At 53.5% G+C, this 22,282-nt stretch overlaps 2 long non-coding RNA genes across 2 annotated transcripts; both read right to left on the bottom strand.

Annotated features, from left to right (window-relative positions):
• Positions 1–203: 203 nt before the first annotated feature.
• Positions 204–17,918, bottom strand: LOC119118440. Its single transcript, XR_005096715.1, has 3 exons — positions 17,851–17,918; positions 7,380–7,441; positions 204–253 (listed from the first exon to the last, which is right to left on the bottom strand). It is a non-coding gene; the product is annotated as an uncharacterized LOC119118440 (long non-coding RNA).
• On the bottom strand, positions 17,911–21,730 carry LOC119118441. Its single transcript, XR_005096716.1, has 3 exons — positions 21,096–21,730; positions 20,931–21,021; positions 17,911–17,949 (listed from the first exon to the last, which is right to left on the bottom strand). It is a non-coding gene; the product is annotated as an uncharacterized LOC119118441 (long non-coding RNA).
• Positions 21,731–22,282: the final 552 nt, after the last annotated feature.

The following is a 22,282-nucleotide window of genomic DNA, read 5'->3' on the forward strand; positions in this document are numbered from 1 at the left end:
AAAGGACAGGGCTGACCTCGGCTAACCCGCCACACGCCGGCGTCCTGCCTCCCCCCATGGTGACCCCCCCCTTCCTCGCAGTTCATCAAACGCGTCAGAAATCAAGAGTGACTTCCTCAATATTTGCTCATCAGCCAGCCAGCCAGCCAGCCAGCCACCCACCCACTTGCGAGGCCTCGCCGAAAGCGTCTGGCGGACGGACTGCGGGCGGTTGAAGCCCCTCCTTGTTTTCGTGATGGCCTCCTGCAAAGCGCTGGAAAATAGCAGGAAACGTATATCTGTCATTGTCCATTCAGGAGATCACCTGTAAGGAAACAAAGCGCTCAGCAAGTGCTGACACAATCATCCCCGCGCCTAGCAACACATCCTGGTTCCGGCCCAGACGCCAGGGACCGACCGCTACAGTACGGCCCGGCGACTCCGCTTCCTGTGCTGGGGCCAGAGCGCGGATCATCTCGACCTCCGAGGGGGAATTCCGATGAAATCATGACTTTTGTGAGGTGCTCGTAAACGAAGAATCAAAGAGGTCCAAACGCGGCCGCCCGGCCGCCGATAGCATCAAATGTGCCCGACAAGCGAAGCCGATAAGGACAAAAATAATCCCCAGTGTCTTCGGAGCCGGAAGGCGGCGGCGGCGGCGGCGGCGGAAAACAAACAAAACGAAAAGGTATTTCAAGCAAATCAAAATGTCATCAGCAAGGGCTTGAAAAATGGATATGGCAGATTTGCACCCGATGGACGCCTTGTGACAGACGGATGGGGAAGCCCCAAGTCATGACGAGCGTTGACTGTACTTCAAAGAGCAGGCTGACCTCGGCTGCCTTTGCCCGCCGCGCTACCTCGTGTCAAGCCGCTTGTCACTTTGCAAACTTCAATGGCTCCCGCGTGTTTGGCTTCTCCTGCCGCCTGACTCAGCAAAGACAACGGACGTCGGTCGGTCGGTCGCTCGGTCGGCCGGCCGGCCGTTTGATCTGCTCCTCCCGTTTACAAAGAGCGCCCGCCAGGAAGTGGCGGCCTCCGGTGGCCTGCCTGTTCATCCTGAGGGGGCTCGGGGTCCCGGACCCGCCCTGCACCTGGGACACCAACGTTTATTCCCAAAAGCAACAAGCGTCGTCAGGCACCTCGTTGGTATCCATCTTTCTATTCTCTGTCTAGTTTTTGTTTTGGGTGACTGCCATGGTATTGCCGATCCGCACGTTTGGCTGCAATGTTTGTATTCAAATCGGCATCGCAAAGGGCCTGACAGATGCCGCCGGGCCGGGCCGGGCCGAGGAGGGCCGAGTCGGGCCCGGCGGCCGCTCATCAAAGACGCTCTGTCCCTCTAGAACGTAATGAATGCTAAACTGCCATCTTTGTTGTCGGCCCATCAAAGCGTCGCCGAGCTCGTCTCTGAGAGCCACTCAAGATTCTCTTCCACTTCAAACTGTCAATTTGGGCAACGCGCGCACGCACGCGCGCACGCACGCACGAGCACGGCGCTATTGCTCCATTGTCTCATGCAACAGCACCTGTCAGCGGCGTGTTGAGTTGCACATGAGAGGGCGACTGAATGAGGCGTGACGACCTGGACCATACGTAAGCGAGCCGGCCAGCCAGCCAGCCAGCCAGCCAGCCAGCGAGTGCGAGTGCAAGTGCGAGTGCCTTTGTAAGCAGTTATTCCTTGTTAGATATGTGTGCGTGCGTGCGCGCGCACGATTAATCCACTGAGCAAAGACACTTTAAGCTGTTAAACAGCTGAGTGTCAAAGGGCTCTTGTGAGGGCCCTGTGGCGCCTGCACTGACCCCTCCACACACACACACACACACAGATTCATCTTAGCTGCCCAGACGGAGCGGTCAACTCAGCTGTCGCGACTTCTCATTTCCAAAGTACATGACAAGAGCATGTGATGAGGATACACAAGAAGTGCGTGCGTGCGTGCATAACAATGGCAATGTGTCTTTGGCTTTGCCACTTTTGAATCTAGCACATTTGCATGCCTTGAATCATGCGCAAATATTTCCATTCTTTGGATGACGGTTATCAAAGACCATTCCGCACCCACCCCCTTCACTTTCAGATATCAAATACTTGCAATTGATCAGTGTTTTTTTAAAAACATCAATGACTATATTTTGTCCATGGTTGTCATATTGGATGAAAGCCAAAAGACTTTCTTCCAGCAATATTGAATCCATTTCTTTTCCAGAAATTCATTGTCATGAATGATTGATTGAAAATCGCACGAGAAGGGAGGAATGTTGAAAAGGACGTTTGCACGGCGACAGCAGGTGTCCTTTCTGTCCATTCATGACAGGCATCAGAATGCTTGACAAGTGTGAGTGGAAAGGTGCGGCCTTCGCAAAGCCACTCACTCCATCCGTTGGGAAGCGAGCCACGTCCGCGTTACAATTCCAATGGCGGGACATTGTTTCCCAAAGCGCTTTTCTTTGGCCCCGCAAACCTTCCTTCCCTCCGTCCTGGTTGTGCATTTGCAGCTAGCCCCACGCTCGCTCCCCCCGCACGCAGCCATTATCTCCTCTTATCTCTTTCTAAGTCCTAAAAATGGCCTCATATTGTTGCTCAGGAGGAGTTAAGATGCTCTTGGCTGCACTGAAACGCTCCCAGCAGATGTTCTGCCATTTGAGCGCATTTTACTGGCCAGGCTTTTCTTTCTTTGATAGAGGGAGGGGGGTGGTGGAAAGAATAGAATAGATGGAGGGAGGGAGGGCGCTTTTCACCATTAGAAGGCCAACAGCTGGTTGCTTGGCTTCCTCCCTGGGTGCATTAACCTCGCTGGCCCTCTTGCAGCAGTGCCAGGGCAAGGAGCCTCTCAGCATCTGGAGCTTAAGTCGGCAAGCGAAAAAAAAAACCCAACAACAACAACAACATCAATGTCACCAGTCTGGGCGCAAGATGGAAGCGAGTGAGCGAGCCCGTTGCCAAACGTTGGCATCCTAAGGAATGGCCCGAGCGAGAGCAGAGTGGAAACGCCGTTCCCGACGCCATACTTGAGAATAACGTACTTGATCAAAACGGAAATACACGTCCAAAAGTTGGCTTATTTTTGGCCCAGCTGGCCCTCAAAGACGAGACGAGCGCGTGTTTCTCTCCAAATGGATCTCCTCTTTTCCCTCTCTCTCTCTCTCTCTCTCTCTCTCTCTCCAATTTTCAGCTTGCGCTCACATGCATGCGCAGTGTGGCTTTTCTTGAGTAAACACGCCCATTGTCTGCACGTCTCTCAACCCTCAGCAGCTGCTTCTCCTCCTCGTCATCATCGTGGCCGTGGCTATCATCACGGTCGCCATCACCGTGGGGCGGCCACAAAAGGCGCGTACAGGCGGGCGGGCACAATGGGCCGGGTGGCTCCGAGGAGCAGATCGAGGCTAGGAGCGAGCGCTGTTTGAATAGGCGGCCGCCGCCCCTTTCTTCGGCTTTTGACAGGCCTTTGTCGGTCGGCCGTTGTGTGTTCAAGGCAAAGGTGCGCGACAATACGGGCAGGTGCTCCGCCTTTCACCTCGCCCGCCGCCGTTTGTTAGCACAGGGAGCGGGAGCACAAAAGATGTGCAACGGTCAAGGAGAAGGCCGCCGCCACCGCCGCCGCCGCTCGCTCGCTCCAAGTTGCCGTGGATGGCGGAACGTGTCTGGTTCCATCTGCAGCGCATTTGACTTGACATTGAGCTACTTGCAAGCCTTTTTTGGGATTTTACAGAATTCTTTGGACTGCATTGTGTTTTCACAAGCAGTTATGGATCCAATGGTTAAGTGTTGGCCCAACTGCCTGCCCGCCCCCCCTGCAGACACACAAGAGGCAAAGGCTGCCATCCTGACACAATTCCTCACTTGCTAAGGGTCCCCCCCCCCCCCCAGCGGGCGGCTGCCGCTCTCTTTGCCACCAGCAAATCCGGGTTTGAGCGCAACTTAAGCACTTAGCCGTAATCCCCATGAAGAGGCGATAGCCCCCTCGCACAAGTCACTTTTGCGCCATTAAAAGGCGCACAATGGGGGCGTGTTAGGGACTCACTTAAATGGATTGAGCACAAAGCCGCCGGCGCGTGATAACTTTTGAGCTGCGAAGAATCCGCCATTTACACCCCTCCTTTTGTGCATTCTCCGCCGTGCACTTGTCTCAACAGTCTAAGCCGCTTTCTTTCATCCCTCCTTTTTTGCCCCAACATCTCCACGGAGCCCACACGAGGGAGCGTCGGCCGGCCCGCTTCTAATCTTTGCCACCTAATCTGGCCTCCAGTGGAGCAAACGGCACGAGCGCTAATTCCCATCCTCCTTATCGGGTCAAGAACGCCCAAACATAAGCGGAGCAAAGCTTCCGATGGAATAGAAACACAATCGTCCACAATCAATTAAGAATAGGAGACGCGCCGGCGGGCGAGGAGGACGTGACGGCGTCAAGGACACGTTGTCTCGGAACAACGCAAAATGAAGTGCGAGTGTACAGCAGCAAAATATTCCAAAGCTCCAATTGGATGGCACCGTTCAAGATTTCAATGGATCAATTCTTTTTCTAGATTTGCTGTCGTGTACCTTATACGATTTGACTCCAGTTCATTGACTTTTTATCTATTGACAAATATACGTGATATCGGAACTGTTCGTCATCATTTATTTCTTATTACCGTATGAATTATAATTTGCTATTTTGGTGCTAGATTGTACTTCCTCAATTATTTCTTTCTCTACAATGAGTGACAGGCAAAACAAAAGCAACTCCTATGTACTGTATCTTAAGAAAGGTCGGCTAGCTTGATACTGTTGTACAAAAGACAATCATCCTTCCACGCGTCCATTTTCTAGCAAAGTCGGAGCCGCTGACAAAATGATCTCTTTGAGGACGCGCGCTCGATCCGTTTGCCTGGCGTGGGTGGCGTGCGGGCATTGAGGCCAGCGTGCCGGAGGAAAGCGAAGCGGGCTAATCCGGAGGTTTGGCCGGCCGGCGTCTTCCGGCGAATCTCTGCGGGAGGTAGCGGGGGGCATCCTCAGGGCTGGCCTCCCTAATGCTTTGATTAAGCTCATTGAGCCCGTACCCCGACGCTCGCTCGCTCGCTCGCTGGCGCGGGCTAAACCTCCATTTAAGGGCTAGACAAAGACGGGGCCCCGGGGACGGATCAGATCAGGCTTTTTCATGCCGACCGCTGCCGACCGCTGCCGACCGCTGCCACGCGCTCACTTCGATACGTTTGCAATGTACATAATGCGCAGAAAGAAATTGTGGGTCCCTATATAGACAAATATATCAAATTGGATTGGTGACACAAGCCGTCCGTCCCAGTGCGACCACAGTGGACGGGCCGGCGCTTGCCATTCTGAAGGCCCCGCGCAGATTACCTTGACCCAAATGGGATGGGCCGACACCAAACCAAGACCGTGGCTAAGAAATGACCAATGTAGGTCGGATGCCGAGAAGCGCCTCGGCATCTGCGCATTGTGGCCGTCAAGTATTGTTTGGGAGGATAAAGGCTCGGGGTACAGCGGCCAGCTTTCCCTCCCTGACTCTGCTGGCTGGGCTGGAAAGCTACTAAGTAGCAGCTGTCCACCTGGCCAAGGGAAAGCCTTTTAGTGACACACACACACACACACACACACACACACACACACACACACACACACACTGCACGCCCTCTTGAGAGGAGAAATGCTCTCTCACTACTTGTGTACACTTACATGTGTGTGTGTGTGTGTGTGTGTATGTAGAAGAGGCCCAGATGGTCAGGGAGGGGGAGCGGTGGCCAGTGTCGCCGATCGAGCGAGCGAGCAAAGGCGGGAAACAGAAGAGAGCGAGCGAAAGAGAGTTGGAACGAGAAGGACGAGGGGCCGGCCGACATGGCCGGCCGACATGGCCGGCCGACGCGGCCGGCCGACACGCCCGAACGGCAAGACGGCGAGAGCGAAGCGTGACGGCCACGCAACCCTAGCAAACGCTAACACGCTAACACGGGCGCGCAGACAGACGGGCACTTCATTAGGTACACGCACGCCTCCCTCTACATTTAGCGCCGAGAGCTGTTTCTAATATTTTGGTGCTTGGCTACTTCCGAGAGAGAAAATGTGGCAATGTGGCGAAGATGGCAAAGCACATCTTTATGCCGACTATTAACATTTTATCAGACAAATATGTTTGCTGCCAAATAAAATGACGTATGGCGGAGAATGAAGAGCTTCCTGTTTTGGTTTCAAAAAGGGACAACATTTCAAGTCAAATGTGGGCTCGCTCGCATGGAAAGGAAACTCTTCTATCCAGATGGCGATATTATTATTATTACCCTTCTGCCCGCCCGCCCGCCCGCCCGCCCCCCCCAACCTTTAATTCATTTATTTCATGTCACAGTTGCGCTTTGATTGCTCCTCTCCAATTATTAATGCGCTTTCACCGCCGCACGCTGCTCTTGAAGTCATCGTTCCAGTCTCGCCTTTGATTGCTACACCTGATGGGAAAAGCGCTCGCTCGTTCGCTCGCTCGCTCGCTCTTCCACCCCATTCCAAGTCTGACTTTTTTTTGTTGTTGTGTTGGAACATTTGCGCGCACGCACACACACACACACACACACACACACACATGAGCTACATTGTCTGGAGTCCCTCCAGAGGCATTGGCGTGTGTCACTCATCTATTATTGATCACATCCAACTGCCATCATGGAGTGCGCATCATTTAGGGATGTGCCATTCTGTGCTCTCACACACACACACACACACGCACACACGCACACACACACGCGCACACACACACACACACGCACACACACACACACACACACACACACACACACACACACACACACACACACACACACACACACACACACACACACACACACACACACACACACACGATGGCTCAAGTACAATGGTGCAATCAAGAATATTTGTATAAAAGTGTGGTAAGCTGTTCACAGAAACAGCTTTTGCGATTGCACACGTGTTGCCGTGACAACACCAAATCCCTGACTTTACTTGCCTATACTGATATTTGCCAGTCGTATTGATTGATGAATACTTCTGAGCCTGCCTGGAAAAATATTTTTGATCATAGTCAGTCCAAAGAAGATAATATTCGACTTAAAGCACATCAACGACATAGGGACATTCTTAAACAGGACAGCAAATTCATGACATCATTCTTTGCTGAATTTAATTTTGAATGTAATATTGCAAGAATATCTGCCTGTGAGTATTGTTACCTTATCCATTTACGTGTGTTGTGGAAAGCTTTCTCAGGCCGTGATAGGGATGCTATTCATTAGCCTGTATATGGTGTTTTGCATTGTTTGCTAGCATTAAGCTAAAACAAAGCCATCTAGTATCTGCTTTGTCTTACATACACATCTTGGAATTTTGGGAAATGTGTTCATCAAGCGATGTTGGGAGAAATTTAAGACATTACCGTCAAGTTCATGTTGAGCGACATCATGGAATTTGCCCGTGCGACTCTCACGACGCCGGACCCTGGGACACAACAGAGACAGAACAGACTTGTTGTTTGGGTTGACGAGGTGAGACCGGAGTGGAGTGGCCCACTCGACACCCGCTCGCTCGCTCGCTCGTTCTCGTGCACCCCCCCCCATCCTTTTTTTTTTTTTTTTATCCAAATGCAAGTCACCGTGAAAAATGTGCTGGTCCAATATTTGCACAGAAGTGGTGCTGGGACAGACAGATAACCTATCAGTATTTGAGTTTGGCTTCCCATGCTCCAAATAGCCATCCTCCGCCTGTTTAGCTTATTGATTGGCTTGGCAAGAAACTAGGTCCCCTCAGCAGTGACCAAGGTCATACAACACATGGACTCTGTGCCACCCATACAACCCCCCCCCCCCCCTTAACAGCCTCCCACCCACCCACTTTGCTTTTCCTCCTGCTCATTGCACATGCTCGTCGCACACACAAAATGATCCAAAACAAACAAACAAACAAACAAACAACTGGAGAGCATGAAGACACGGTGGAGGATTGCGCTCCTATTTGCAGCCCGATGTGCGTGTGAGTGTGCGATGACTCAGGGTGAGGACCGGAGGCGGCGTCCTGCGCTCACTCACTCACTCGCTCGCTCGCTCTTGTGTGGGAATCAATGAGATTGAATTGTGAAGGTTTTCTCAGGGGCACGAGCCCCGCCTGTCAATAGCGCTCCATGTCACAAGTGCATCGCAAGTGCACCGACCGCTCTTGCCCTTCACCACAAAGCGGCCGGGCCGGGCCGGGCCGGGCCGGGCCGGGTCGGGCCGGGTCAGGCCTGGCCGGTCCGACAAAGGAAAACCTGCCGGACGGAACGGGATCCACTTGCGTCCCATTCAAATAAGATTCAAACCGTCGTTTGGCTTGGATTTTTACAAGCGGCTGCCCAATCTCCCAATTTTCTCCCAGAATACGCTGATAAACATTCAATCGATGTTCCGTGGGCCACAGCTGCGCGCTGATCCGGGCCCCGGGGCTGGCCCGGAGGCTGCGGCCGGGCCGGGCCGGGCCGGCCTCGGAGCGGCGCGCGGGATGGGCTCCAAACACACACGAGCGCTGCGCATATTTGGCTCCAAACGGAAAGTTTTCGCTTCCATTTTTGTGCTGCCCGCCGCCGCAAAACAGCTGTGTGCAATGTGACGCTGGCGTGCACTCGCGCTCCATCACTGTCGCCCGTTGTTACTTTCTTCTCCTTCGCCTTCCGTCCATCCATCTATCAGCGAGCGTGCGACAAGGGCGCCTGATGGTTACTTGGATTGTTGCATTGCATTGGTGCTCACCTGCGCTGTGTCTTCTATTCTTGGCGCTTCTGCAAACCCTAACATCTTCCTTGTCCTCTTTGGCTGCCATCTATCTATCTATCTATCTATCTATCTATCTATCTATCTATCTATCTATCTATCTATCTATCTATCTATCTATCTATCTATCTATCTATCTATCTATCTATCTATCTATCTATCTATCTATCTCTCACTGGCTTGCTCCCTCCTTCTGGCATGGCTTGCTTCCCTTGGTCTGCCCTTGCGCCGTTTCTCCTCTGGCTCACCTCTCGTTAAGCTCCGGTGCCACCGCCGCCGTCGCGGCCAACCACCCACGCGTCTCACACCTACCAACATATTTTTATTTTTTTCTCTAATGGCAAGCATTTGGATACTTTTGCCATGTTTTGAAGTGCTACCTTGCGCCTTAAAAGTGGACCACAGAGGAAAAGGTATTGCGCAAGGTGGCGACTCCATTTAGGATGGAGATGGGATTTAAGAGTCAAAGGATTGATTTGAAAGATTTAAAAGTGCAGCGCGCCCCCGACGACCGTATTGAGTTGTTTTTTTGATGTATTAATTGCAAATAATTCATTGAAAGCAAATGGACTGCATAGCATGGAGCCTCAAAACACTGCTGCTGCTGCTGCTGCTGCTGCTGCTGCTGCTGCTGCTGGCCCAGCAATCATACAATGCATCAAGTGAACTCAAGCTAATTGCCTCTCACTGTCCAGGTGTCCCAATATTTGTGTTGAGCCTTACCTTGACCACCCCGACCGCAAACACGCGCACGCACGCACGCACGCACGCACGCACTCACGCACACGCACGCACGGCTCCTCCAGCGACGGGCGCCCGCGCGACACAATGCATCGCAAAGACCAAACTCGGTGTGAAGGGCTAAAATAATTGTCGCTAATGGCGCCAGGTCCACTTCACGCCATTTAGGGTGTGAACATAACAGCCGCCGCTTTGTGCTGGCTAATTTTCTTTCCAGTTGAGTAAGTGGTCAAGGATTTTTTGAAATTTGCAGCATTGTTTCAGGAGGCGTCCATTTTGGAGAGCGGCGACCCCCCCGCCCCCTTCGCCCTCCCCCTACTCCAGGAACAATGGCATACACTCCAGAGATGCGGCGTATGAAGTATGTTTATGAGAGCGCTGGCACAATAGCGGGGGCGAGATTGCACAACACAAGGAAGGAGCCGACCAGATATGGCGGGCTTGTTTGAAACGCTGGAGCGGGAGGCGGCGGCCGCTTGGAAGCCCGCGCCCCGAGGCCGGCCCCGGGGCGGCCGGCGTCACCCTCCTTCCTGCAACTTGCACACCCAAAAAGTTTGCCCTCTTTGCTAGGACCCACACATGCTCTCTCGTCATCTCAATCTTTCTTTCCCACAATCACAGAACAAAGAGCAGCGTCGATGTGACATTTGATAAACACGCATTTGCATTAGCGTTAGCTGAGGTCGGGATTAGCAGCGTTCATCCTCAAACTGTTCCGCCCGCGTGTGTGTGTGTGTTTTTTTTCTGGCTCTCTTTATGGATGGATCTTCCCCCCCACCTCCTCCCGTTGTTTGTGTGGCCGTCAGAAATCCGAAAGGACGCACAAATATTTGAAAGGGTGATTACAAATCATTTGGGAAAACAGATTATTGAGTGTTTCTCTTTTTTGCTGCGGTGGTTGTTAATCAATGTGCAAACAAAAAGAGGCTGCTCAGAGGAGTCAAAGGGGGTCACCCGCACAAACCCGGTTACTTTGTGTTTTCTGGCACGCGTCCCTCGACGTGTCACATTTACGCCGCCGTTTCTTGGTTGAGAGGGAAGAATTAGCAGGCGAGAAAGAGCCGCCGCCGTTGACCGCACACCGAGACGCTGATCAGCTTAGCGTCGTCTTTGAATCTTCGCAAAAGACATTTTTCAAACTCCCGGGGAGCACACGGCCACACATGCCGCCCACTGAATGGAAAAGATATCTTTCTATATATGAAAGTGAGCAAAAGAAGTGGCCTTTTGTTGTCCTCCTTGGGCACCTTTGTGCTATTTCTCTTCTCAGCCACATTTGATCCTCAAAACTAGGACGATAATAATTGATAGAAAGAAAGAAAGAAAGGAAGGAGCTCCTGTTTGCACAACATGTAGTTTGGTAAGAGCGCAAAGCCATGCTGCGGGGATGACGTGAGGAGTGGCTCATTAGATGCAAGAACGGAGCAAGGAGCCCCAACAGACGGCGCAAATCAGCGCTTATTTGCGTCCTTATTGCTCGCTCATGGGTCACAAATGCCGTCCGTGAATGCCGGCAAAGGAGGAGGGCCCACGTTTCCCCGCTTGCGCTCTTTAATTGGAGACATGACAAAACAACTGTCCTTCGCATCTTGATCGCTCCTTCATTAAAAGCTTGCGCTCTCCTTCCTCCCTGCCTCACTTTATCCGATTAGAGCCCCCATTAAGCAAAGCCGAGCGGGCAGGGCAGAAAAGGCCGGGCGGGCGGGCGGTCGGGCGGGCAGCCACGCAGGCAGGCAGGCAGGCAGCCACGCAGGCAGGCAGCCACGCAGGCAGGCAGGCAGGCAGGAGATGCTCATCGGCATCCCGTTAGGAGATGGAATTTCCACAAAGACAACTCGGGCAAATGAAAGCATTTTCAGACAGTGGTAGGAGAGGCACGCACGCACGCACGCACGGATTTGCAGTGGGACCCCCGCCCCGCCCGGCCCGGGTGACCCGTCCAGCCTCCTCATCTTCCCAACTGGCAAACAGAAGCGGCTGAAGGACTGCTAAACTGTACTTGAGCGGTCCTCCAGTGCAAACACTCATTTACCTGAAGTGATTTTAGCCCTCTCGTCTCCACAGCTAATGGCGGCGGCCAGGACGGCCAACAATTAAAAGTTGCAAACCTTGTCCGTCCGTCGAGCGAGAAATCATCTGAATAAGGCATTAGCGGGGCAACTCCAGGTCCGAAAAGTGCTTTTGTTCTGTGCGCTGATGTAAATAAACAGCACCGAGTTAAAAGTCGCTAAGTAATACGGATTTCCCGCCGTCAAGTAGCTCTAAAAGGATTTGCAGAGTGGACATAGCCTTTTTTTTTGGGGGAGGGGGGGGGGCTTCCACTCAGAGTGGTCGGTCTGAGATTTGAAGAGGGGAATTATGCGAAAGGGAGGAAAAAAGCGGCAACGAGGAGGCCGAGCGCTCCCTCGGGACGGCGCAAACCCGTCGCCGGGCCTTATTTCGCATCGGCTTTGCTCAGATCTGCCCTAATCCTTCCCTCTTGAACCTTGGTCTGCGTGCCAACAGATTAGCACAAAGAGAACGCCGGCGAGCGCGGGAATTCAGCCCGGCCGAGGACCCCGGCGTGATCTCGCAAAGATACCTCGCCGCGCTGGCCTGAAATCCAGATTAAGCAGCCCTCTCAGGGCGCATATTAGCATGAGCGCAATGTCTTTTATTTCTATATTTATCTGATTTGCAAAAGAGATCATACGAGCTTGAGTGTGACAAAATCTGCCTTGGGTGCTTTAGGAGGGACGAGACCGGCCGGCCGGCCGCCGTAATCCACGCGGCTCAAAAAGCCGGGGAATTATTTAAGAAGCCCTTTGTTGTATTCCTTTTGGAAGAGATGAGTGAGGGAAGGGGGGCTACTCTGCGACAGATTATGCGATTTCAATTAAGAGGCTAAAGATAAACGATTGGAGGATTGCCATGTCCCTTTTTAAAAGGATATGAAAAAGAGCAGCAGAGAAGATGACGACGGCTCAAGAGCGGCAGGCCTGCCCGGGCCAGCTCCAATTAAAGCCACAGTTGGGAGAGTTGTCATATTTCCTTCTGTTCTCCTTTATGTTGAAAACGTGAGCATCCAAATTCAAGCTTCCCCTTTACTTGTGGACAGTGGACACCATTGTTGGAGGTCCACTTCTCCAACAAGCCAGGCACAGAAGCGCCGAAAAAAAAAAAAAAAGGCTGGATAAGAAATCTCAATGATAAAATTGGACAAGATTCTTTGCCTCAATTTCGATCCCAGAAGGAGCGCTCTGGCAAACTTCTCCTTTTAGCGGCCGGCCATTGTTTTCCGGCGCTGGGAGCGAGCGGAGGAGCGCTGGCCCGCTCGCTGGCTCGCTCGCTCGCTCGTGGTGGAGCGCTCGCAGTGTTCCCAGACCGCGGCCCCTCTCTGCTCCGCTGGAGGGCCCTTGAGGCGGCCATTACGCGGACGCCCGCCTCGCAGAGGCTCGTCCAGGCATATGGGTAATTACTGAGCTAATAGAGTGATGGAGAGAGAGGCGGAGGCAGGAGCCTCGGCCAATTAGATGATGCATTAGTGCACTGTCTTTTGTAAGCACCTAATGTACGGGGAGAGTCGCGCCGCGCCGCGCCGCGCCGCGCCGGAGAAAACGTGTCATTTGCAAAGGGTCGGGATCCTTGAGCAAATGCAAACAGCCGGCCGGCAGGCAGGCAGGCAGGCAGGCAGGCAGGCCAGCCTTGCATTTGCGCAATTACGGGGCAAAATGTATCAAATGCAAACACACGCGCTTTGTTTTGCTCTCAAGTGTGTGAAGTCACGGGCCGAATGCAGATGAGTCCGACTAAACGGGGACACCTCGACCGGTCCGTTCGGGTCCGCTACGAGAAGCCACTCCATCAATTACGCTAAAGAGGCCGCCTAATGACGCCCGCAGCTGTAATCACACTCAGCCCAAGCGTTTTACACGCCTTCTCCTCATTTTGTTTTGCGCTATTATCATTCGTCCTACTGGGTGGGGGGGGGGGAGCAGACATAGTACACAATATACATCCAGGTAAACAACGCAAAAAAAATAAAAACAAGAAGGCACAAACAATGAATAAATAAGAGTGATGAATAAATAATAAATAAACAAATACTATGGAGGTCTCAAGCGCTTTAGTTGTATTTGAACTGACGGCCATGTGACCTTGCTACTACACGCTGACAACGAGGGAAGTTGGAGGGCAATTTGGAATTTTTTTTTGTTTTATGCCAACTATGGGCAATTTTATGTTTTTCTTCTTCTTCTTTCGGATGGATTGATCTTGCGCTTCAAAGAATTTGCGAGTCGGATCACCTTGAGGAGCTGAGCTCGGGGCAAAATGAAAAGCGCCCAAATCTGTTTTTCAAGAGCGGTTGAAAGGCGGCGGCGGCGGCGGCGGCGACTGCTGAGCGCGGCCGCCGTCGCCCAGCAAGACTCCTGCCATGCGCCAGCCGCCATTGAAGTGTCGCCATTGAAGATGGCGCGCTTGAGCTTTGTGGCGCCACGTAGGTGAGAAAAGTCATTTGTGATTATTTCCCTCCCCGAGGGCAAATGTCATCATTTGGGTCATTAGCACGACGAGCGGACGAGCCCAGCATGACGGGAAGATTTGCATAGTCGGCCTTAAGCCGGCAAGGCTGTGTAAATACCGCTCGGCAACCGGAAACTTTGTTATTTCGGCCGGCCGGTACGAGACAGTGTGGAGAAAGTTGCGAGTGGGGTCGCTTGTATCTCAAGGCAGCGCCGCGGCTATTTACTTCACTGCTTCTTCTCACCAGTGACAAAACCACAAAAGACATGCTAATGCGTGACCCGCCTCTCCAGTCTCACCTCCTGCTATAGAGAAGCGCAGTTCTCAAGTACAGCCCAACCTGGGCCCCACCGGCCCCCGTCTCCCTTTTTTGTCTCCTGCCATCTGAGCGCGGTCTTTTTTGATTCAGTATCTGCGGAGGTGGGACTCGAGGGCCCTTCAGACGTCTACCGAGAAAGAGCACACGGGTGGGAAAGAGCTGGAGAGGAACAGAGAAAATTTGGAGGATGCCCCAGGGCGACGGCTCCATCTCTGTCATGCTAATCTGGCCGCGCCGCATCTCCTCGCTTCCTCCTCTCGGAGTGGACTCATGTGCGTTGTTGACTAAAAGGTTCTAACGGTGAGCATGATTGAAAGATTCGTGATTGAAGCAGATGGAAAAATAGGTCAGCCGGACTCGCGACTATTTTTCTAGCAAGTAGAAATGGCATCTGATGGACACCTGAGCGGGGCGGCCTTTCATTCAAGCCAGCGCGACTCCCTCACCTCTCATCTTGCAAGCACAAATGGCATCTGATGGACACCTGAGCGGGGCGGGCTTTCATTCAAGCCAGCGCGACTCCCTCACCTCTCATCTTGCAAGCACAAATCAAACATCCACAAAGTGATTTTGCCATCCGGGACGCGCAAAATGGGGGGAAATTGGCACGCCTCACTTTGTACACAGAGCCCGAGGCGCACGGCTTTGCATTTTTCAGGCAGCAGCGACGGAAGACGCTGCCGAGAAGCCGGCGAGCCGTTTCCTCCGTCCTCTTGATTACTTTATTGCACCCAAACCTTGGACAAAGTACTGGAGCAAACGGAGCCAGAATTTCCTGGAGCTAGCGTATCGCTCAGGTCTCAATTGGTGCGGAGAGAGGAGTTGGAGAGGTGGGGTGGGGTGGGGTGGGGCGGGGATGGCTCTTCTGGCGTGTTTCTCCACACTCATGGAGAGTCTGTGAAGCAGCAGAAGCGGCTTGGCAGTGGGAAAGCCTGCCGTGGAATGAAGAGCGACGTGCCAAGCCTGCAGCTAGCAAGCAGCGTCCTTCGCCACTCGCTCAAAACTTGCAAAGTGTCACTCAGCTGAGGGGGGGGGGGGGGCTGGACGAGCGGACAATGAGAAGAAGAGACGCACAGATAAGGACGAGCCTCCGCCATCTGCTTTGGAGCAGGCCCAAAAATCTTGAGCCGTCCCACAATCCCTCGCTGGCGCAGGCCCTCGGGCCGCTTTCTCCCATCTCGCTCCTCCGCAATTAAGTCATTAATTCCTTTCTTCGCTGCCTTTCCTAATGAGCCTGGGTCACTTGGCCATGGGGCCGAATGGCTGCCTAAGGGGGCCTAAGGATGGCGAGGCGGCGCCGTTTAGAGACGGCTGCCAAGTGCAAGCAAACAACTTGAGATCTTTCAGCATCTTCTGAAAGACTTGCAAATGGCTTGCAAACAAACTCCCTTCCTCTCTCGGCAGCATTTGGAGAGCGCAAGCGGGGCTGGCTGTTTTTGGCTGCAAAGGTTTTGGTGGGCAACGCAAGCTATAAATAGCAACGCGAACAATGTGGCGTTGCCTGACGTTCCAGCCCGTAATCAGGCTGATTGGGCGTTATTATGTGACCATCTGCAGAAGGGTGTCGGGGGGCTCGGCGCGTGGCCGCCGCCGACCCGGCCCAGGGAATCAGATCGTCTTTAATAACACATTTTGGGGATGAATGCCTCTCTCGCTCTCTTTTTTTTTTTTTAAATAGTCACAGATTGCTCCATTTGTCGATCTCCAAACGGGCGAGAGAAGCGGTGGACAGATAGAGCAAATCTCCAGATTAGAGATTAGCCCTGCTAGCAGATTTAAAAAGGGCCGTCTGGTGCCGGGCCAGGCTGCTCGGGCATCCGTGCGGCTTCCGCCGGCTCGGCCCGTCCCGGGTAGCGAGGACGTGCCGTTACATCCCTGATGGCTTTTGCCTGCCTGCCTGCGTGGCTGCCTGCGTGGCTGCCTGCGTGGCTGCCTGCCTGCCTGCCTGCGTGCGTGGCTGCGTGGCTGCCTGCGTAGCTGCCTGCCTGCCTCTCTTGGAGACTTTGGGCTTCAAGTTGTGGACGGGCGACTTCCAGGCTGGAGCCCAAGATGATTAAAAAAAAAAAAAAAAAAAAAAACCCTTCCCCCTCCCTCCAACTATGTGGTTCTTTTTAAGCAGGTTTCTCGGGCCGAGTTAATGCCCATTTTAGCAAGAGTGTAAGTAATCTGCTGTAATCGGCACGTTTACCCAAACACGCGGGCGGCAAATGGACGTGATGGAAAGCTACGTGGTGTCAACCATCACACGCTCCCCCCAGCATGCTTGGAAGGGGGGGGGGAAGGTAAAAGGGTCAGGCGCAATCTGCGTCAATTTCTCAGCCATTGGGATGTTTTTAATCAGGTTTGGAATATGTTTAACAGACATTTGGGGCATCTGTTGACTTGCTAAATCTCATAAGCGTCGCCCAAGCGTCGCCCAAGCGTCTCGCAAGCGCGCGCGCGGGCTTATTGGCAAGAGTCGTACACACTCAAATGTGTCTTTTTGTTTGTGTCAAACAAAGCAAAAGGCTCAGTTTGGATTTTGCGATCTAAGTGACAAGGCTGACGTCAGCCAAAGCGCGTCAGGCACATCCACGCTACTTTTCACGATATTGGATCGAGACAAAAAATGACGTTTGCATTTCAATCTTCAATTAGCGGTTGGCAATGACAGCTGCAGGGCGGCCACGCGTTGTGCTCCGACGCTGAAGGCTGCTTAGCATGCAGCCAGCCAGCCAGCCAGCCAGCCAGCCAGCCAGCCAGCCAGCCAGCCAGCCAGCCAGCCAGCCAGCCAGCCAGCCAGCCAGCCAGCCAGCCAGCCAGCCAGCCAGCCAGCCAGCCCGCCAGCCCGCCAGCCCGCCAGCCAGCCAGCCAGCCAGCCAGCCAGCCAGCCAGCCAGCGGTGCCTTAAAGATGCAGACGGCAAATCTCGGAGAGGGGCGAGCGTCCATCTGCCCGCCTCGCACCGCTTGGCTTTATTTTTTCTCATCAGCCACCACAAAAGACCCCCAGATCCAATCACGGGATCACAAGCGGGCCAAGACCGCGACAACGGGAGCCAAGGAGGAAGGTGGCAGAATCCACGGCCCAAGATCACACACATTTATAGCGTAAGCCATTCCAAAGAGCGAGAGATGCACGCCGACCTCTTCCAGAAGTCCAAAATGAAAAGAGAGGTGTCACAGCGGAAAGACGAGGGCAGAAAAATATTTAAAAGGCGGCCGGGCCCGGCCTAGCCGGCTGGCTGCCGGTAATTGCGTGAGAGCGGCTCATCAGTGGCAATGCATTAGAATAATGGAAATAGATGGACGGCGGAGACCTACGGAGGGCAACGCGTGCGAGCGAGCGAGCGAGCGAGCGAGCGAGCGCCACTCGCACTCCCAACAATTATGTCATTAGCGCCATCGCACTGCGTTGTGGCAAATGACAAAAGTAAATCCGAACGTGAAAGCGACAAAGGTTTTTGTTTTTCTTGTTCTACTTGCAAACAGGGCTACAACATTTTCTGAACGGTTTCTGCTCCATTTATTGCGGGGCAGGGGACAAATAGACAAATGAACTCACAGTGCACAGGAGGGCGGCCACGACCGGACTTGTGTGCTCCTTCTTACGTTGTGGTTAAGGAGGCTGGCTGACTCCAAAGTCATGTGATTGAAGGTCCATCTGAGGAGGGAGAAAGGCAACCGTTAGAACAGACTTCACTTTGGTAAGCACAACATGATTTTTGGAAATGTAACCGAGTCAAAGTAGCTTGTTACTAAGCAACCGAGGATGTCGTCCAACATCACAAATCACCGTCCCCTGTCTACTTTTCAATTTTGAGGACAGAAACCACAGACCACGTCTATTCCGTTGCAAATTGCTACAGCACGAGCACGGGAATCCCCATTTTGAACCCCCCCCATCACCGTTTGACCCCCATCGGGCTATTTGGAGATCCAGACGAGACCTTCCGCCCCCCTTTCAGTCTGCACAAAAGCAACAGACGAGAGGAAAAGAGTTAAATGTGCTGCACCTTCCTCCCATGTCTAAAACCAGCGCAATGGGCCTTTCAAAAGTGCCAGGACCTCGCTAGGCTTAAGAAAACAAGAGGGGGACGACCCTTTTAGCCCCAACGAGCGTCCGGCGGATCCGCTGGACACGGCGGATACTTCCCGCATTCAAGACGGGCCACCCGCTGAGAAGAAAAACAAACAAGCAAATCTGATGGCTCGACACTTGCGCCAACTTACAAAAGGAAGGCAGGCAGGCAGGCAGGCAGGCCACTCTCAATCTGTACTTATTCTAATGGAGGATGAAAAAGATGAAAAGGGAAGCGGCGTGGCGTGGCGCGGCGCAGGCACAACAAGAGGCCATTGAAAAGCATCAGCAGAGTCTTCAGAGTTAGCGGCGGTGTCACGCGTGTTGGACAACACGCATTTATCTCAGCGGCACGCGCCATTGTGCGCCAAAGGTGCGAGGTCTTTTCTTTTTCTGTGAAACCTCTTAGCGCGCCACGAGTGATAATGCGTCTCATTCTATGCTAATGCGTGCGTTTTACAGCAATCAGGCGACAGGTGACGATGGCGCTCGCCGCCAGAGATGTCGGTGAGCGCGCAAGTGTGGACGCAAGGCACCATTAGTGACTTCCCGGGCCCTCTTCAGGAATACAATGGGCGGCAAAATTGCTTTAATGGGAAAAAAGGGCTAATAGGAGACACGCGTGCGCGCACGCACACACGCACCGCCTTAGCAAATCACTCAAGCCGTGGAGAGCTTGGCGGCAGAGAGGGAGAATATGATCACTTGAAAAAAATAGACATGGAGGAGAGAAAATAGATGGTGAGGAGCCAGCCGCTAGCCGCTAGCCGCTGCTCTCCTTCCACTTACTTCCGCCCACGGCTTTTCCAAAACGAGGGCCCGATAGCCCCCGGCCGGCCGGCCGGCCTCCCCGGCCGCTCGCCCCTTCCTCAAACAAACGACAAAACCTCCCTTTGCCATCCATTTCAAACAGTGCCGCAAAGTACAAATACTTGATTACATTTTTTAGCAAGCTGTACTTTACCCGAGAAATTGCTTTTTGGCTGGAAATCTAGCTAGCAAGCGAGATGTATTGCATGTCTCTCCTTCTTGCTCACACACACACACACACACACACACTTGCTGTCTGTGGCTTGCCTTTCAAGCACCTCCTCTGTTCCCACCAGCAAAGGCCGGTGAGGCCCGCAGCATCTGTTTGACTGCAGGCCACGCCATAAGGTGGCGGGACTCCGAGGATCCTCGGCGCTCCCTCAAGATCGCCCTCCGCCGCTACTTTGAAAGGTGCCACCACCGCCCCACCTGCTTCCCCTCCGTCTCCCAATCGGCAACGCGGTCGCTTCCGTCAAATGATTGTCAAAACCGATGAGACGTCAACGGGTCCCCTTCCCTCTGAAGCTCCCGGCCCCTGGAGGGGGACGAGGTGTCGTCTGGCTGGGCCGCGTCTTTGGGTTAGGGACGCGTGGCATCACGGGGAAGACCCGTGCCTCAGAGGAACAAACAGATTAGCGGCTGGCTTCTTTACTCCCAGCGCGACATTCCCGGGAAGGTCTCCTAAACAGGCGTCGCATTCCCCTCCGGGTGCCCGGTGGCAAAGCCACCAGAGCGCCCCCCCCCCCCCCCCTCTCCTGCCCCCCCACAAAAACAAGATGAGAAACAGATCTGATGGCGCTCTCATCTGCACCTCTGTTAGTTCTTCTTGTGGAACCTCCAAGGTCGAACACCATTGGTGGTTTGAATTTGGAACGCTTTTCTCCCGTAGGAAATAATGGAAGTGCAGCATTACACACTCACACACACACACACACACACACACTTGGGGGTCGGGGGGGGGGGGTCTTGTGACAGAGCGGTTCTCGGCGGCTAACGAGCGGAGCCACAGAAGGTACGTGCAGCCGAGCGTGAGCAAAGCATTGAGACAGCACGGAGAGGAGACGAGCGCCCGGCTAATGCCGCGTTAGCGAGCCGCTGACGGCGTGCCTGCGCGGCCCTTCCACACGGATCACGGGGGCCCGCAGCGCGACGAAAGGAGACACCTCGGGTCTCGGGGGGGAGCCGTTAGCCGTGACACGTCTTTGGGCCACCGGTTGCGACTCCTTTCGCATCTGAGCCTCTCGTTTGGTAACTCGCACGGAAAGGAGGGGGCCGCGGCGGGGAAGGTGAGCTGCGAAGACGGACACTTGCGGTCCGGCGGCCTTCGGGAGGGAGCCGGGCACCTCGGCTAATCGGACCTGAAGTCCAGTTTATGGGATGTTAAGTCCCGCCATTGGTGAGAGTGCGGCATCAATGGAAATGTCACTCACTTGAAATTCAACTGTTAGACATGGCGTCAGTTGTTGGCTTGCAGGACACTTTTAAAAAAATAAATAAAATTGAACAAAAACGCAGCTAGATTTGAGGGGGGGGGGGGGGGGGGGGCTAAAAAATAAACCATGATGGAATGCTCAAATACTGGAGGGCATCTTTTGAGCAACAGTGTTGTTCAAAAGAAAAAACGGATTTCTCCGAACTTGATTTGAAATGAGATGGCATTCAGCAGGTGCAGAAGGTGCACGACCACCGTCAACGATGCAACATTTTCACAGTTAAATGTGTCAGAAAAGGAAAAGTGTGTCATCGTAGCTAACCTTAACTTTTGCAGAGTGGACTTTCCAACCCAGAAGGTCTGGACCGCGAGGTGGACGTGCCACCCGCACGGGCCGCCCTCGCGTGGCCTTACTGGACACAAAGCAGATCGCTAAGTTTTGCTCACCGTGGTGAAAACGGCACTGCACTGCTTGTCAACGGCTTACCTGCACCGAGGCTGTCGTCTCGCCCGCGTGCGTGCGTGCGTGCGTGCGTGCGTCCATGTGTGTGTCAAGGTTGTGTGTGCATGTGGAGAGTTGGGGGGTGTAATGAAGAGGCATTGTGCCTCTTCATAATGACATCATGGCTCTGACAGAAGCTGGAGAAGATGCCCGAGGTTCTCAGAGCGGAACTCTTCAGCTTGGCGCAAGTGTGTGTGTCTGTGTGTGTCACTCCCTAGGCTGTAGGAGCCCTCCTGGGCTTTGTGAGCTAAAGTCAAAGCGTCAAAGACAAAAACAAAACTTGACCACAAGCAATATGAAACAGAGGGCAGGCCATTTGGCCGCTGCTCGTGTGGAAAAGTGCGTGTGTGCGTGAATAGAGCAAAGACACCCGGGTGGGAAAAGACAACAGTGGCGGTGCCGTGCCATGGTGGGAGGGAGGGGGAAGGGGATGGGAGGGAGGGAGGGAGGGAGTGATAGGAGAGCGGTCCAGGAAGTTGGAGGAATATGTGAGGGGTCAACTCGGCCTGCGGGCTCCGGGGAGCCTGGCTCCGAGGGCTCACCACGAGAAGCGTTGCATCACGGGAGTCCTTGGCGCGTCCTCTCCGTCTCTCTCGCCTGCGAGCAGACGGCGCCTTCCCTGTGGCAAAGACACGCGTGTGCGTGTGCACCTTGGCTCGCTGGCTCACTCACTTGTAAATAAGGCAGCACGCAAAAAGGGAGCATCCTTGAATATGAAGAAACATGGAAGGCTTTTTTTGGTTTTTTTAATCTACATTACATTTGAAAAACATGGACTTAATGTTATTTTCTATTGATTCATATTTACTCGTCAATATTTTGTTCATTAGTATTGTCAAGTAGAAAATTAGACTCAAAATGAACACATTAACAAGCGTGCGGTTTGGGTGCTGCTGTTTCGATGAGCAACCGACGGACCCGGCACTCATGACACTTGGAAAGATGAAAAGCCCACATGACCTTTGTGAAGGCTCAACTTTGGATGCGTCTCGTGAGAGCGCGCGGGCGTAGCTAATGTGGCGACCTGTAAGCGCGCCGGCATCAAAGGCACGCGAGCGGAGGAGCGCTCGCTCGGCGGAGGCCGCTCGAGACGCAAAGATTGACAGGCTTCCGCTCGACACGGCGGGGAACCTCTGGCCCCCGACGCGCGCGCTAACGAGAGACGGGGCCTT

This window comes from Syngnathus acus, chromosome 24, assembly GCF_901709675.1.
Source record: "Syngnathus acus chromosome 24, fSynAcu1.2, whole genome shotgun sequence".
Lineage (NCBI taxonomy): Eukaryota > Metazoa > Chordata > Actinopteri > Syngnathiformes > Syngnathidae > Syngnathus > Syngnathus acus.